General features: G+C 46.3%; 1 protein-coding gene, 1 long non-coding RNA gene and 1 pseudogene across 2 annotated transcripts in view; 1 reads left to right on the top strand and 2 right to left on the bottom strand.

Moving 5' to 3' along the window:
* Positions 1–16,592, top strand: part of TAFA1 (TAFA chemokine like family member 1) — a 396,155-nt gene that overhangs the window by 68,425 nt on the left and 311,138 nt on the right. The gene's annotated exons all lie outside the window — the stretch shown is intronic.
* The window catches only part of LOC136642121 (uncharacterized), a 68,897-nt gene that overhangs the window by 11,743 nt on the left and 40,562 nt on the right, over positions 1–16,592 (bottom strand). Inside the window, exon 3 of the long non-coding RNA XR_010793964.1 lies at positions 15,249–15,386. This is a non-coding gene — a long non-coding RNA (uncharacterized lncRNA). The remainder of the gene's footprint in view (positions 1–15,248; positions 15,387–16,592) is intronic.
* Positions 3,688–3,807, bottom strand: LOC136643516 (5S ribosomal RNA; annotated as a pseudogene).

Genomic DNA, 16,592 nt, shown 5'->3' with positions numbered 1-16,592 from the left:
TGCATAAGCCCTTGGAGCCTAATCCTATGCATGTCTACTCAGAAGTAAGTCCCATTATAGTCAATGGGGCTTACTCCCAGGAAATTGTGGGTATGCACCTCTTTAAAATGCGGATAGACTTTATCTTATCTTTACAGTGCAAATAACCAGAACAAAAGCACAAGGGAGGAACACTGAGTGGAAGGAAAAGGGATTGCCATATCCTACCTTCCAAGCTGAAAGCACAAATTGGAGAGTTTTCTAATGCAGCCACCGCTGCTACCATGTGTAGCTCCTCACTGTCTCCTTCCTCAAGCCTGTCCATGTGGTGCTCCGAGTCCCGCGCTCCCGCAAAGTCTGGCAAAGCAAGCCTTTGCAGCTTGTGTCCATGCTGGGGCTGCAGCCTGTTTGTTTTGCAGGACACGGGAGAGCTCCGGGCTCCATGACTTGCTCCCATCATGCCCACAAGTACCGGCTGCAGTCTCTAGCAGCCAAAGAAGCACAGCAGCAAATGGAGGGGCGTTGCAAGCCAGATGGAAGCTCCTCTGGGCTTCTGATAGCTGTTGCGATACCCTTAAACCACCCAAGCTCATTAATGACCCAGAGATAAGACGAAGAGGCAATCCACGCTGGATTTCAAGGCATGAATTTTCTGCCTTATAGGCGAGTATCTACGGTATGTTACAACACTTTTGTGGCAGCCAGGGCTGGCTGAACATGCATTCTGATGTGCTTCCTATCAATTGGACTGGGCCACAAGCCGTGGCATCGCTAGGGGGGTGCAGAGGTGCAGGCAACACTGGGTCACATGCACGGGCGGGGGGGTGACACCACTACTAGCCAAAATTTTGGTATTTTTGAATAATCATATCATGTTATATATCATTTGATGCGTAATTTCATTCAGAATGCAATGAAACAAACAGCATTAAAATATCTCTATTCTATCAAAAATTATAGCCAAAGAATCCCAGTGAGGACAGGGCAATTATGCATCACCATGCCCGCTGCTCAGCTCCCATGCCTGCTGCTCACTGCATGGGAGGAGGTCCATAATGAGCCTGGCCTCCTGCACTAGTGATTCAACTAGCCCCTTCTGCTCACAGTTTTTTGGATTCAGGTCATGGCATCCAAGAGATGCTGCACATGAGTCTTGATTCACAAACACAGTTTCATTTCTCCCAATGTAACACGTGAAACTGTCACTTTCTTGGTCAGTATCTTCACACCTTCTGCTTGTGCGTCATATCCTTTGCCCACAGTCACAACATGTGCTTCTTATACCATCAAGACAGAAGGAAATTGATGATAGTAAATACTGGATGGTTTTCCAAATCCGAGTCGACGGGTGTGCAAGAGAGTAAATGGCTGTGCAAGAGAACAGAAGGCAAACGTGTTTTATAGCTGTTCTGAAGGACTGATGTTTAAATATGTTTGTTTAAATATTTAATTAGTTCTTATACCATTTTTTTTCTGGCTCATCAGGCACTTGGAGTAGCGGGAGGGTACCTGACACATGTTCAAAAAATGATTGCGTTACTAATAAAATAAATATAATTGGATGGAGAGGACAGCAGAGCTTATATATATAAATAGCTTGAATTTGGGTGGCATTCCCTGGAAAATGAGCATGTGAATTCAGGGTTGAAGGGAAAGAAGTAAGATAATGGTTAACTAGATACAAAAGGCAAGCATTTGTCCCTCATATTGGAAAGGTGCACATCAAAAAGTATATGCTGAGCATTTCAATTATTGCTCTTTTCTTCCATTCAATTATTACAGAAACTTCCATTGTGCTGGGATATCAGACCAGCGATAAACTAGCTCTTTTTTTTTCTTTTTTCTTTTTTACAATAATCAAATCTCTGCTTGTCAGGTCCTTATTACTCCACACTGCCAATAATCACATCAGACACAGACTTGGAATTAATCTGGGCCACTTTATTAACTATTAATACATAAAATACAGCAGGGCACTAACTAACCCCAATAGTGGCGCAGGGAGCTAGCTGGGGGAAACTGGTCGCCAAGATGTATTTGGGCATACAGTTTGACTCCTGGCAATGCTTAGTCCTTGACTAAGCTTGGAGGTTCAAGGCAGCTGGATGACTCAGCCCGCAGGCAAACCCTGTGCGGTTCTGTCTATTCCAGGCCAAGGGCTTGCCAGCCAGCCTCTTTGAGCCAGACAAGCATCATGGAAGTGGTACTGGCTCAACCCTTGCTTTTGCTTACCTCAGATTGTACAAAGAAGCCTGTGGGCTACCTATCCACCCTGCACGACACCTGCCAAAGTGACCAATTAACCTATCGCAACTCTGCATAACCTAGCTTCAGTCTAGGGTAGGTGGAAAAACACTCACACTTACTTAGGGCAATCTGCATGGAAGCAAAAAATTCCTACTTGGTTTTCAGAGAGCGGCCAGCTAGTCTTGGACTAAATAAAGGAGATGCTGTCTGGAACTCAGCTGAGCTGAAAGCCTGTGCCTGGCTGCACTAGGCTAGAGCTGGGGCAAATTTGTCAGTGCGCAAACATGCACAGCAACAGGACTTCTATTAGTTACCTCTGCTGTTGGTGAAGACCTTCTGCTCTTGTAGAAAGATGATGTAACTCCCTGTCACCCCTCTGTGGGCACTACATTTCAAAGCTAGCATTTGATATGCACATTTGTGGCCTTGTGCCTTCTTATTTGTTGGAAGTAGAAAGGTGGGGCATAAATACTTGAAATGAAATGAAATACTTGGACAGCCTCATGAACAAACATTTCATGGAAGGCAAGTCTATTGGTGTCTACTAGTCATGATCCCCTCAGGTTGAGAGATAGTATGTAGTGGTCCAGGAGTTGGACTTGGCCTGGGAGATCCAGGTTCAAATCTTTGCTCAGCCATGAAGCTTCCTGGGTGACCTTGGGCCAGTAACTCTCTCTCATCCTCACCTACCTTACAGGGTTGTTGTGAGAACAAAAGGAGGAAACTATGTACACCACCCTGAGCACCTTGAAGGAAAGGTGGTATAAAAATGTAGGAAAAAAAAATATGGAAGGTACTGTATCAGATTGAATCCCTAGTACCTTGGTTGGGCAGAGAAAAAAATCCTGGCTGAAACCTTGAAGGAATGATTGCCAGTCTGTGTCAACTGTACTGACCTAGATGGTTCAATGGACTGATTCAGTATACGATAGCTTCTTCTATTCATTGTAAGCAACTTATGTAATCCACCCTTTTCATTGATTTTTCTCCCCTGAGGGAAACAGCCTTTTCCCCTTAGTGTTACCAAGAAGAGGTTCCAGGAAAGAACATGCCAGAATAATTAGTGGATTGTGAATGCTTTGATAGCTCTAAGCAGACAGTTTGACTAAGCTGGAATCCGTAAGGTAACAGCACGGTCTTGGGAAGATGCAAATAGCTACACTGCTGGTTGCTGCAGTAAATCTGTTAGGAAGCAATTAGATTTAGATTTAGCAATTAGATTTAGTAAGCAATTAGCAGTACAAGCACTAAGTAGGCTTCAGGGTATGCACAAAAATTTTTGGTGTATAATAATTTGCAAGGGACAGGGGTGAGCAAGAGGCTTGAATGTCTTTTTCTCCCACACAAGGGGCCTGAAGTCAGAGGCAGGACTACAGGATGCAAGCAGTTCTATTTAGAGCTGGCCCACCCATTCAGCCAACTGTTGGTTGGCAACCTTCAGTCTCGAAAGACTATGGTATAAGCCTACAGCACCCGGTATTTCCAAGCGGTCTCCCATCCAAGTACTAACCAGGCCTGACCCTGCTTAGCTTCCGAGATCAGATGAGATCAGGCATGTGCAGGGTAACAGTTGCTGCAACTGTTGTGGTCACCAACTGTTGTGGTGGTCACCTCAGGCAGCAGATTGATGGAGTGCACCCAGTGCTTTTTTTGTAAATAAAAAGGTGCAGGAACTCACAACTTGTTAATCTTTTATTTATTTATTTTTAAACCATTTTTTTATTGGAGAAATAAAATATTTTTTATGTGCTTCCCCCCTAAAGATGAACTTACTTCTGAGTAGACATGCATAGCATTGGGCTGCCAATCTCCACATCCCCTTCCCCCTAGCTATTTTTTCTACACATGGGGAAAAATACTGTACAGGTGCACTTGTAGCGTGTAGTATGTAGTGTGGAGAGGAAGCAGTGAATGGATTCCGGAAAAATGGCTTACATGAGTTCCATGTAATAAAATTACTCTAAGCAACTGTGGGAGTAAGAACAAAAAAAGAATTCTTACACGAGAGGGGTCCTGAGGTGCACACAGAAACAGCTACATTTGCAAACAAGCAATTAAATATGGTTTAATTCAGGTATCAGAATACTCTGTGTCTTTGGGAAGGCGCTTGGCATGCAATTGCATGTTCTCTGCTGCCCTGAGCAGCTGCTGTGCATTGCTGGAGAGGAGCTGCAAACGCTGGCTGGCGGAGGGCATGCTTGTGGGGGAAGGATGAGGAGGATCTCTGGCAAGGCTGGACAGCACGTTGTACAGACGTAGAATCCCTTTTCACCTGCCCTTGGCATGTGAAAACGGGTGCAGATATATATCTCTGCCAGGATTAAGAGCCCAATCCTAGGTATGTCTACTCTGAAGTAAGTCTTGTTCTAGTCAATGGAGCTTACTCCCAGGAAAGTGCCTAGGATTGCAGCCTAAGAGCCCAATCCTATGCATGTCTACTCAGAAGTCCACTTTAGTGAATGGGGCTTACTGTGGATAGGATGGCAGCCTCAGGGCCTAATCCTGTGCCGGTCTCCTTAGAAGTCAGTCCCACTAGAGGCAGTGGGGCTTCCTCTCAGGAAAATGTGGAGAGGACTGCAGCCACAGAGCCCCTCCTGTGCCTGTCTACTCAGAAGTCAGTCCCACTAGAGGCAGTGGGGCTTCCTCCCAGGAAAGTGTGGAGAGGACTGCAGCCACAGAGCCCTTCCTCTGCCTGTCTACTCAGGCTGCAAGGCTATGACACTTTTCTGGGAGTAAGCCCCATTGAACACAATGGAACTTACTTCTGAGTAGACATGCCTAGGCTCGTGCTGCAGATTGGCAGGGGGGCTGCACCAGCCAGCTTCCTTCCCCTTCTCCTCTGCCAAGCCAGTACCTGGGTGTTCTGTGGGTGCCGCAGCCCATCTCCCTGGCTGGCTGGCTGGCTGGCTGTCCGTCCTCCTCCTCGGTGTCAGCGCGTGTCACCCGTGCCCTCCACCGGCTTGGAAGCTGCACTGGGAAGCAGAGCGCAGGGGGAGGGGAGGCAGGCTGGGCTCAGGCAAGAGCTTGGGGATGGGGGCAGGAGGGGGTCGTTGTGCGGTCAGGCAGGGGTCAGGCATCCGCCCACCCTGCACCCCAGCACCCACCCAGTGAATGCCTCTATTTTGCTCCCCCCTCCTAGAATGCCTCCAAAGGGGAGGGGCCCCTGCAAAAAGGTGCCGGAACTCCGTCCCCCCGTGTTCCATTAGAAAAAAAGCCCTGAGTGCACCCATCTCTGTTAGTCTATTGGATTCCACTGCACCTCCTTCTCCGTCCATTCTCTGTATTGGAAAAGGAAGAGGGGACCAAAGACAAAAAGGAAATGTGAAGGGAAGAGAGTGCTAAGCTAGAACATTGGAGAGTTGGAGAACAGAGGCTGGCACATAATCAGGTAAGGGAGCAGCATTTGCCATGCCACCACAGGTGTCAGAAGGCTTTGGGCTGGCGCTGGCTCTACTTTTTGTCAAGAAAAGCACATAAAGCCAGGATTCTAGTACCTAGACTGGCCAGTTCAGATTCTTCATTCTGTTAGCCACTCACAGAAGCTGATGTTGTGAACCCTTTGCTTAGGCTTGCCAGGACAGATTCATCTCAAAACCCGAGTCTGGGCCTGGTGCTGTCACAGTTAGGGTTGAACCCAGAAGCGGCAGGGCCAATGTGGAGCATTAGCATATGTCCCACACCCTCCCTGCAGGCCCCCCACTCGCCATGCAGCCATGGCAACTGCAGTCATGGCCAGTCAAGCACTGATGGTTCCGTGTGTGTGAAGCATGGCACCCAGAAATAGTTGGCAGTGGTGGGATGACATCACCACCAACAGCTTCCGGGAGGCTCATTTCATGTCATACGGAAGCAAGGAAGGGAGGGAGGGTTGACACAGTGCTCTGGTCACCACTCCTCAGCATCGGCAATTCTATGCTGGGGCAGTGGCAGCACTGTAGGGCCTGATTTGACCAAATTGGCCATATTGCCCAAAGGCCAGCCTTGATCACAGCCTTTGTTGTTGCCAACCTTTGAAAAAATTGCCAACTTTGAAAAATGGGGAAAAATCAAGTCCTGGGGCAGAGTTTAGCAGAGACCCCAAACTGTCCTGCAACCTATCCATTTAAGAAAAAAGCTGTCTCAACTGCATCATTTGGGAGCAAACTGACAACCCTAATTTTGTCTTCTGTGCCAGAAGAAGGCTCTAGGACCTGCGAACATACATTCCTTGATAGCTTTACTGGCCTAGGGAGGTCCAGGGCTCAGAATTTGTGCTTTCTGATAAAGCAGGGGTGTCCAAAGTTTTTGGCAGGAGGGCCACATCATCTCTCTGACATTGTGTCGGGGGCTGGGGAAGAAAATAATTAATTTACATTTAAAATTTGGATAAATTTACATAAGTTTACATAAATGAATATATTAAAGATGAACTTATATGAATGAATGAAGGTCTTGCCATAGCTCAAGGCCTATAAAAGGCTTTGCATAAAGCAAGGCTGGCCTTTCCTTTGCTGCTGCTACTGCATCACAGAGGTGAAACAAAAAGCAGTGGAGGGAGCCCTCATTCCATAGCTCACGCGAGAGGTCAAACAGTTGCCCTCATGCTGAGAGCAGTTGCGTCAGGCCAGTGTGGGCTCCAGCAGGTCTTCAGAGGGCCAGAGGCTCATTGGAGACTGGGGGCTCCATGAGGGCCGCATTGGGAGTCCTCGAGGGCCACAAGTGGCCCCAGGGCCGGGGTTTGGGCACCCCTGTGATAAAGCCTTAAATACCCTGACAATTTCACCCTTTTTTTGTCAGTGTGAACCACCTTCCTAAAGGACTTGGAAATGCTTTTAGGAAGGCTCCCCCCCCATTTTTGAGGACTTTCAGTCTAGTGGTTTTTATGTGTATTACAATTTATGAAGAGGAAAGGAAGAAATAACAGCCTCTGGCTTTTTTAACAAGGCCAAACTGGGATATATAATTAGCCTTTCTCTTACACATTAAAGCAACCCTGATGGTGAAACATCTATTATGACTCTGAAGTCTTAATCTCAAAGCTGGGCAGGATCATGTATCTGAAAATTAGCATAGGCTTTCCTCCTCATTAGAGAAATGCCGAACTGCACGAATGCTGAGAAGAGGGGACTGGTACGGAATCGAAAACGAGTTGTTCTCAATCCGCTTAGTCTCTGCCTGAGATATAAAATAAAGTTCAAACTCTGATTAAAAAACTCCCCGAGAGGACCAGTTTTTAATTGAACATGAACTTCTTTTAGTAGTGGAAGGACAAGTTCTTTTCTGGCAGATGTAAGTGCAGCAGGTTTGCCGGCAAAGAATGACAACCCAATTTTCTCAAAGAAATCATATACTTAAGGGTATGCAGTCATGATCAAACAGGTGTATTTTCTGGGTGCTGGAACCACAAAGGTATTCTCCCAGCAGCTGCAGGTGACTGTCAAACTTGGTAGTTCTGTTTCTGTGTTTGGAATTTTTTTTTTTAACATCACACTGAGTGTGTGATTAGTCCTTATTTCTCAGAATTGAACAGCCCAAACCTATTTGGATGCCACACAGATGTCAAAAAGGCACCAGGGTGATGTCAGTCATAGCTTTGGTCTCTGGAGGAAGCCCTGTAGTCACTCCTCCCAGAACTACAATTCCCAGGAAGACTTGGACAAACGGAAGGTCCATTCAATTACTTTATGTGACCCTGAAAGAACCTCCTCTCCCCACTCACTTTTATATACGTTAACCACTTTTTGCCAAAGGGAACATCAGGCACTTTAAGAGTCTTCTGCTGTATGAAGAGCAAGAGGAGCTTTGGCAGAGCTTTCCTCTTCTATACCTCAGTTGCACCATCCCAGGAAGGCATAGGAAGTGAGAGTGAGCAGGTGATAATGCTAAAGGAAGGGCTTTGCCCAAGTTGCTCTTTCTGATCATGTTGCTGGAGAAAGGCCTTGTCGTGTGAGACTGAAGCTATTGGTGACTTCAGTGGTCTTGGACCTTAGGCCCTTGCTTAAAATAGGACCCCTGTTACAACCCGCCAAACCAGGGAACCTGAGCCTTCTTCTAGAAGCTGCTTGAATCACAGAAGTTCTAAGATGCTCATGGCTATTGCTTATCAGGACTGCCTTTTTTTTGCACCAGATCACTTGCCCTTGGCTGTCTGATTTGGAATGTGATGGTGTACTGTTCCAAGGACAGAGGGAAGTCATGTCAGTCTGTTACTGCAAAGTCAAGAAAAGAGTTTTTGTGGCTTCTAAAAGACTAACAATTTATTGCAGTGGAAGCTTTCATGGAGTTCAAAAACGTTTATAATGTTTATTATGGCCCAATATTATCATGACACTGTGCAGGTGCAGCGGCTGCTACATTGGCACTAGCTGGCGCAAACATGACATAAACATTTACTATGACCTCTGTGCACCAGAGGTTTTGACATTTGATTTGACGTTTACTATGACTTACGAGTAGGCAGCACTGGCAGGAAGATCTGTACGCTGAATCCAGTCTGACGGTCAACCGGGCAGGTAAGTGATGCACTGGGCAGCAGAGGGGTGGGGAGAGCACAGAATTGAGGCTAGTAGGGGGTATTTTGGGGTGGGGGATGCAGGGAGGGTGTGGTTCAGGCTCGGGAGGAGAATGCATCTCTGGAGGATACCCTGACGTATCCTAACCCCCTCCTGGGCCCTATATGGGGCTTCTCAGATTTTCACCAGCGATTTTGCTGTCACAGATCCAAGTAGCCCCATTGGGCATGTTGGGGTGTGACATGGAGTAAGGGAACAACCTGCCCAATTTCAGCGCTGCATATGGTGTGGGCTGTGCTGCCCCGCTGCCCTAGCACTGAATAGGATTGGGCTGCCCATCTCTCCTGTGCCACAAAATCAAATTGATTTTTTTCTTTGTCAAATAATTGCATGGTGGTTAACAAATTTAAAAGCTAGGTTTTACGTGCGCCCTTTATCCAGAGGTCATGGTAAGTTCCAATTCCATTTGCAAAGTGTTTTTTTTTTAGAGAAGGGGAGGAGGAAAAGAATTATATATATATATATATATATATATATATATATATATATATATATATATATATATATATATATAATTTCCCATTCTGATAAAGGTTTTCCAAACTGTCAAACGAATGCCTTGCAAGTCAAATAATCTTTGTTAGAACCTGCTCCGGTTTCTATTGTGTCTCTGTTATGCACCATTAGTACAACTGCACTTCACAGGTTTGGAAAATATTCTCTCTTCCCTGCCCTGTGTGCCTTGACACTGTTTCATTATTATTTGTGGGTGTATAACATAAGGAATTACCTTGAATGGTTACAATAATCTACTGTGCCATACAACTGACTAATAATAATGGTGATGACGATGATCATCATAATAATAAACACAAAGGCTTATTGTGCAGGCAAGGGAAAAAAGCATTTGTGAACTGCTGTGCTGTTTCAAGTATTGCAAAAACACCATGCACTGTCACTGCTATGTTGCACTTGGCCTTGAAATTGATACGAATCTTACACTGTCAACAATCATAATGTTTGGCCATGGGTCAGCGTGAGAGGATGCATATACGAATAACAGGTCAGTCCAAAGTCTGATGTGAAGATGGCTTCTTAAGATAGTTCATGAAAGTTGTGGACTAGCTGGTTATACTGTAGATCAGGGGTGCTCAATAGGTGGATCGCGATCTACCAGTAGATCGCGAGGCAAAATGAGTAGATCGCGGAGTGCCGACCCCCCCCCTTCAGGTGCCTCTGAGAGGAAACGCTGGGAGTAAGGCCCATTGTACTCAATGGGGCTTACTCCCAGGTAAGTGTGGCTAGGATTGCAGCCTCACAGCCTAATCCTAGGCATGTCTACTCAGGAGTAAGTTCTGTTATACTCAGTGGGGCTCAAGGTACACCAACATACATTGTACACATAAATGTTATATGTTATGATGGCGCAAACATTGTAAAAAAAACTCTGGTAGATCTCCGGGCCTTGCTGGGTTTCAAAGTAGCTCTCGAGCCAAAAAAAGTGTGAGCACCCCTGCTGTAGATAGTGCCTCTAGCAAAGACTGTTCTAGGGCAGTGTTTCTCAACATTTGTCCTCTGCCACACCACTTTGCATGGTCCAGCAAAGTGGACCACCAGAAGTAACTTGTGATGATATCAATGCCAGCTAATTCTGGGTTGGGAGACCAGATGTGACACAACAAGCACCAGTAAGAGGCTCAGGATAGACGGGAGGGCTTTATCGAGTGCGGAAAAGTGTCTGCCTGCCAAGCCGAGCCTCCTACCGCTGTCTGTTGTTTCACATTCCAGGCCTTGCTGCCAGGCTGCAGGTATCCAGGGGGCCCTTGAGTACCACCAGATGCCACCTCAAGTACCACTGGTTGAAAAACACTGTTCTAGGGGTATCCTGCTGGAACAACAGGAGTTCAAAAATGCTTCATTATGGGTACAAACTTCCAAGCCTAGCTTTAAAGTTAGATCGTAGAACTGTATCTAAGGCTGAAACTACATGTGAAATCAATCCATTGCATGTTTGTTTACTTGTTTGTTGGGTTTTTGTAAACAGCAGCTAAAGGAGGGGGACCTGGATTTGGTGAACAGTGGGGAGGGAGTTTTAACCCTTTTTCCATCATGTCCCAGCCTCACCAGTCCCTCACAGCTGCTGTTTGTCCAAAAAGGAAAACTACAATTGGCACCAATGGCAAGCTTCTTCTCTTGGCCAATGGTCAGGTGTGTGGTGGATCTAGATTAGGACCAAGGTGGAGAAGAGGTTTAAAGCTTATCTGCATGGTCATGGTCTCAATCCAGAGCACAGGCACTCACACACAGACCCACTCCAGTTGCTGTTTAAGTAAAACCATGTGAACAATGGCCAAGGATGTGCTTGATGTACTGGGTTACTTAGTCTTAAACTGAACCAGAAAATTCAATACTTCTTTAAACAAAGGGGACGGGGAGAGAGTGTCATGTCTAGAACCAGTGGCATAGCTAATGAGCGTGTAACCCGGTGCCAAGCTCAAAATGTTGCCCCGGAAGTGATGTCACAACTGGAAGTAACGTCACGTCTGGGCTTTTTCAAATGTGAAAAGGTATCTCAATCCATCTTTCTGCGCAAGGTAATTGAGCGAGTGGTGACGGCCCAACTCCAGAGGGTCTTGGATGAAGCGGATTATCTGGATCCTTTTCAATCTGGTTTCAGGCCGGGCTTTGGGACGGAAACCGCCTTGGTCGCCTTGGTGGATGACCTACGCCGGGGACTGGACAGGGGGAGTGCGTCCCTGTTGGTCCTGCTGGACCTCTCGGCGGCTTTCGATGCCATCGACCATGGTATCCTTCTGGGTCGATTGGCCGAGCTGGGAGTTGGAGGCACTGTTTTGTGGTGGTTCCGCTCCTACTTGGAAGGTCGGTCCCAGATGGTGGTGCTGGGGGATGCCTGTTCGACACCCTGGCCCTTGAAGTGCGGGGTGCCGCAGGGTTCAATTCTGTCCCCCATGCTATTTAATATCTACATGAAACCGCTGGGAGAGGTCATCCGAGGGTTTGGAGTGGGGTGTCATCAATATGCTGATGACACCCAGCTTTATCTCTCCTTTCCTCCAGACTCCAGGGTGGCGGTTAAGGGCCTGGAGCGCTGTCTGGAAGCAGTGAGGATCTGGATGGGGGCTAACAAGCTGAAATTAAATCCGGACAAGACAGAGGCTCTCCTGGTTCGGAAATCCTTGATGCAGGTGCTGGATTATCGGCTTGCTCTGAATGGGGTTGCACTCCCTCTGAAGGAGCAGGTCCGCGGCTTGGGGGTCCACCTGGACTCGCAGCTGCTCCTGGATTCCCAGGTGGCGGCTGTGGCTAGGGGGGCCTTCGCTCAACTTCGGCTGGTGCGCCAGCTGCGTCCATACTTGGATCGTGCAGACCTGGCCACGGTGATCCATGCTACGGTGACATCGAGGTTAGATTATTGTAACGCTTTTTATGTGGGGCTGCCCCTGAAGACGGTTCAGAAACTGCAATTAGTGCAGAATGCGGCGGCCCGTGTGGTCACTGGAGCTAGGCGGTTTGACTCTTGTCAGTCCACTTCTCTGGGGGCTACATTGGCTGCCCATTCGTTTCCAGGCCCAATTCAAGGTGCTGGTTTTGACCTTTAAAGCCCTATACTGCTCTGGGCCAGGCTATCTTAGAGATCGCCTACTCCCGTACAATCCGGCTCGTCCTCTCAGGTCACCAGAGAAGGCCTTTTTACAAGTGCCGCCGCCTAAGGAGGTACGTGGGGCGGCGGCAAGAAATAGGGCCTTCTCAGTAGTGGCACCAACGTTGTGGAACTCCCTTCCCCTTGACTTGAGAAAGGCTCCCTCTTTGGAGACTTTTTGGTGAGGCCTGAAGACCTTGTTGTTTAATCAAGCCTTCTGACTTCATGGCCTTTTTAACATCTTTTATTCATCTCTATTTGCTTTTTACAGGCTTGATTCCTCTAAGTACTGCTGTTTTATGCTCTTTTATTCTGACTTTTATCTGACTACTGTTTTTATGGGTTCTGCTAATGTGTTTTTTTAATGTGTTTTTATCTGTTTGTGAAATTATGTTTTAATCTGTTTTATATGTTGTTAGCTGCCCTGGGTCCCTTTGAGGAGAAGGGCGGGATAGAAATAATGTTTTATTATTATTATTATTATTATTATTATTATTATTATTATTATTATCTATCTGCTATCTGGGGTCAAATAAGATTTGTAGCCCCCCCCAGACAAAATCAAATTAATTAAGTAAATTAAAAAGTGTGCCCCTGATAGGCTCAAGACACTGTATTGGGGTGAAGAGGGATGGTTATTCTTCTCATGCTAAATATAAGAGGTGCACAACAATCAGTCTCATAAGTCAGTTTTGAGTTTAGAAAATTCACTTTTTCTTCTATAAGGCAATTGTGTTTTCATTTTCTGGTTAATTAGCCATAACGTTTGATAGAATACAGATATTCCAATGGGGTTTGTTTCATTGCATTCTACATTAAATTACCTTTCCAATGATACATAACATGATGGTATTATTCATGCATACCAAGATTTTCACAATTGTGGTCACTTGTGTCAAGCTCAGCTTGTTGCCCCCCTAAAGCTTGATGCCCAGTGCAAGTGCTAGCCCTGCACCCCTTTAGCTATGCCACTGTCTAGAACTACATTCCATGATTAACAGAATCTGAAGTAGTTTCCCGTTTGGGTTTACGTATGGCTCATTCTCTTTCCATGAATTTGGCCAGTGTGGACAGCAATACAGTAGTCTCATAGGCCTCACTCTACATTTTCTTATGCCCAGAAAACAGCCCAAACCTCTTCACATGCCACACCAATGTTAAAAAGACACAGTCATGATGCCTGCCCTGGATTGCATGTTCTTCTCTGATTCCATATTCCTCTTTGTGCAACTTGTCTCCTCTTTGGTAGCTTGCTTGTATAATGGGACCGCAACATCGGCCTTTATAAAGAGAAACTGTGGCTGCTAAGTGGCAGTGAGTCAAAACTCAGCTTCCTTTTTGGATCTCTCATGTGCCAGGTTGCAGCTTCCTGATATAGGTCTTCACGTCAAATGGTTGTAGAGTGCTTGGCAGTGTAGTGCTTGTATCTCTTGAGCAAGTGCAAAAGTTGGGGGTGGGGGCATCTATATGATGACATTCAGTATCTCTGTCCACAGCTGCCTAGGGATGCTTCTGCCTGTGTTCACTTGACTCAGAAAGGGGGATGGGATGATGACGCTGCCTGCCAAACTCCCATCTGCACCAAGGAGAAAGAGAGGGAGGCAATGATGGGCATTGCTTGGATGGGACATAGGTTGAAAGCAGAAGGACAACAGTAGCAATGCCATTCTTCCTTCAGTAAGAATGAGCCAAGGGCAGCAGTTAGACCTGCCCTGTTGTGCCCTGGGGCACAGGTCTGCGATACCACCCCCCGCATCACATTGCCCCCTGCCCTCCCCCAGCTCAATGGAACCTTGCGCAGCGTTCAGGACCGCTTGGAAAGCCTTCTGAGGCTTCCAACATTGTCTTAAGCAGCATTTCCGGTATTGAATGCTTCATGGGGCTTTGCCTGCCCCCGGAAGGGCTCTGGAGGACAGGCTGAGGCAGCGTGGTGGCCGGAGGCAGCAGCAGCTGGCGCTGCACCCAAGGCTTTTGTCCCCTTGCCCCCCTTCAGACCTGCCATTGAGGCATTAACAAAAGCCCATTTTTAAAGACATTTTTAAAAGCCCATTTTAAAAGACATTTCCTGTTGTAGTCATTGATGCTTTAATTCTGCCATTGGTATGAAAAAGAATGAAAAAGGTTATTTTTAATACATCATGTTCTTTGTAAATGGAGAAGGATGTACTTAAGGCACTGGGTACAGTAATTGGTAGACTAGGATATCTTCCAACAATGAATAACTGAGGGATTGTTATAGAAGTACCCCATGTTCCTAACCATTTCAAATTCTGTCCATACCAACAAATGGCATCCAAATTGGGGGGGGGGGGGAAGGTCAGAGCTCTTTTTTTCAGCTGCTTAATGGTTGGCACTCCCTCCCTACGAAACTTCATCTTGGCCATTTCATTTGGCAAAAAGAGATAAGATTTCTGTACTTGGCAAAAATCCAAGGCCAGGAGAGGGGTTTTTGTGATACCACTAATTAACCGAACAAGCTTTCAAAGCACAAATTAGAAAGGAAAAGAAATAATTTTGAAGCGCATCGTTCAGAGCCTGTTTCAATTTGTTCATATGTTTTCATGGCTTTATCGTGCTGTTTGGACAGTTCAGCCGGTCTAATTAAGAATCTCGATTTTCTTAAGTACTTATTAAGCATGCATTTGCCAGTACCTGATAATGCATTGTTCTAAAATAAGAAAAGAAATTTGGGGGTGCCATTTGCAATGGTAATATTTGTCAGAATTTATCTCTGGACTAGCGGCAGGGACCCACATATTATGGCGGTTGTTGGTAGCAAATCCAAACTTTGGGGTCATTAGGACTCCTTCCAAGTTACAGGGGCTTGCTCCTGACATCAAGCTACACTTTATAGTCATTTTTTTGCTCACCTCTTCAGAAGCAGAAGCACAATTCCAAGCCCTCTCTGAAGCTGGAGAATTCTATTACCCATGTGGTTTCCTCTCCATCTTGACCTCATGGCCTCAAGCTTTCACCACTGGAAACCAGGATTCACAGCAGAAGTAGCCCTGGTGAGGAAGTCGTGCTCTATGAGAGACTCATCCTGTTTGTGCTGCATCCTCTTCTACCTTATTCCATGGGGGACTCTCTAGCTTCAGGGGGTAGAGGTGTGATATCTGGGGAAACAACAGTACAACTCTTTCTGCTGCTTCAAGAGGCTTTTACTGGGGGAATGACCAGAGAAGGGGGACACCACAACACTTTTTCTTCACCAAAGGGATTCCCACAGAGTCTTGGACTGGCACTTGCAAGGCAGCTTTCCCTTATGTAGATGCCTGACACCCCCAGCTTCTCTTTGGTCTGTAGGTGTCTCTTAAACCCGAGCTAACTTGTCAGGTTGACCTCAGCCCAGCATCGGTGTCAGTGGGAATCCTTCGGGATTCCTGGGTGAGTTGCAGAGGAAAGGTCATCTTCAGCCTTGCCTGGCCCCATCTGGGCTGCTGGGGTTAAATAGGGTAATTTCAACCTACCTCCATGCCCTTGTTTCCAATATCTCTTTTATTCCTTCTTTCCTTCTTTTTCGTTTGCCTCTCTTTCTCCGAACTCCCTCCCCCCTGTTCTCCTGGTAATCGTCTTTTTAAAGGACAGATTCCAGCTACCTAATCTTATCAGATTTTCCAGCTCTGGTGTAGTCATGCCAATGGAATGTGCACTGCATCCTATGTTGGGAGGCTAGTTACAGAGGCCTCCACAAGGTAAGGGAATGTTTGTCCCCTTGCCTTGGGGCTGCATTGCCACTGCACCGGCACTGGAAAGTTGGATAGGATTGGACCCTAATTCCCCATGATAGGGATCACTATCAGCTGTGTTGCTGAAAGCACCTCTGCAACTGTTGATGATGCCTGATGATGATGTCATCACCAGATGTTGTGGCAGTCCGCTGCCTTATGTGGCAGCTCTGGGCAGCTCCATCACCCCCCCCCCCCGAGCTACTATGGGCTACCACTGTTTATGCAACCTCATTGTCTGTTGTACTGTACTTGCAGATTTCTTTAAAGTGCCTTAAACCTTCAATTAGTAGGCAGGGTATCAATATTTTAAATACCGAGAAGGCAGAACTGTTCAATTGCTTCTTCGGTGGTCTTTCAAATGAATATCCCTAAACCTAAACACATTTAAATGAAATTAGAATTACAAACCACTTTGTACAAGGGAAAGATGTTTATAAATGCACATTAAAAAAGAAGCATAGTTAGAATTTGGTTGAAATCAAT

The sequence above is a fragment of the Tiliqua scincoides genome, chromosome 2 (genome assembly GCF_035046505.1).
Source record: "Tiliqua scincoides isolate rTilSci1 chromosome 2, rTilSci1.hap2, whole genome shotgun sequence".
NCBI lineage: Eukaryota > Metazoa > Chordata > Lepidosauria > Squamata > Scincidae > Tiliqua > Tiliqua scincoides.
This window is presented reverse-complemented; position numbering and strand designations above follow the sequence as displayed.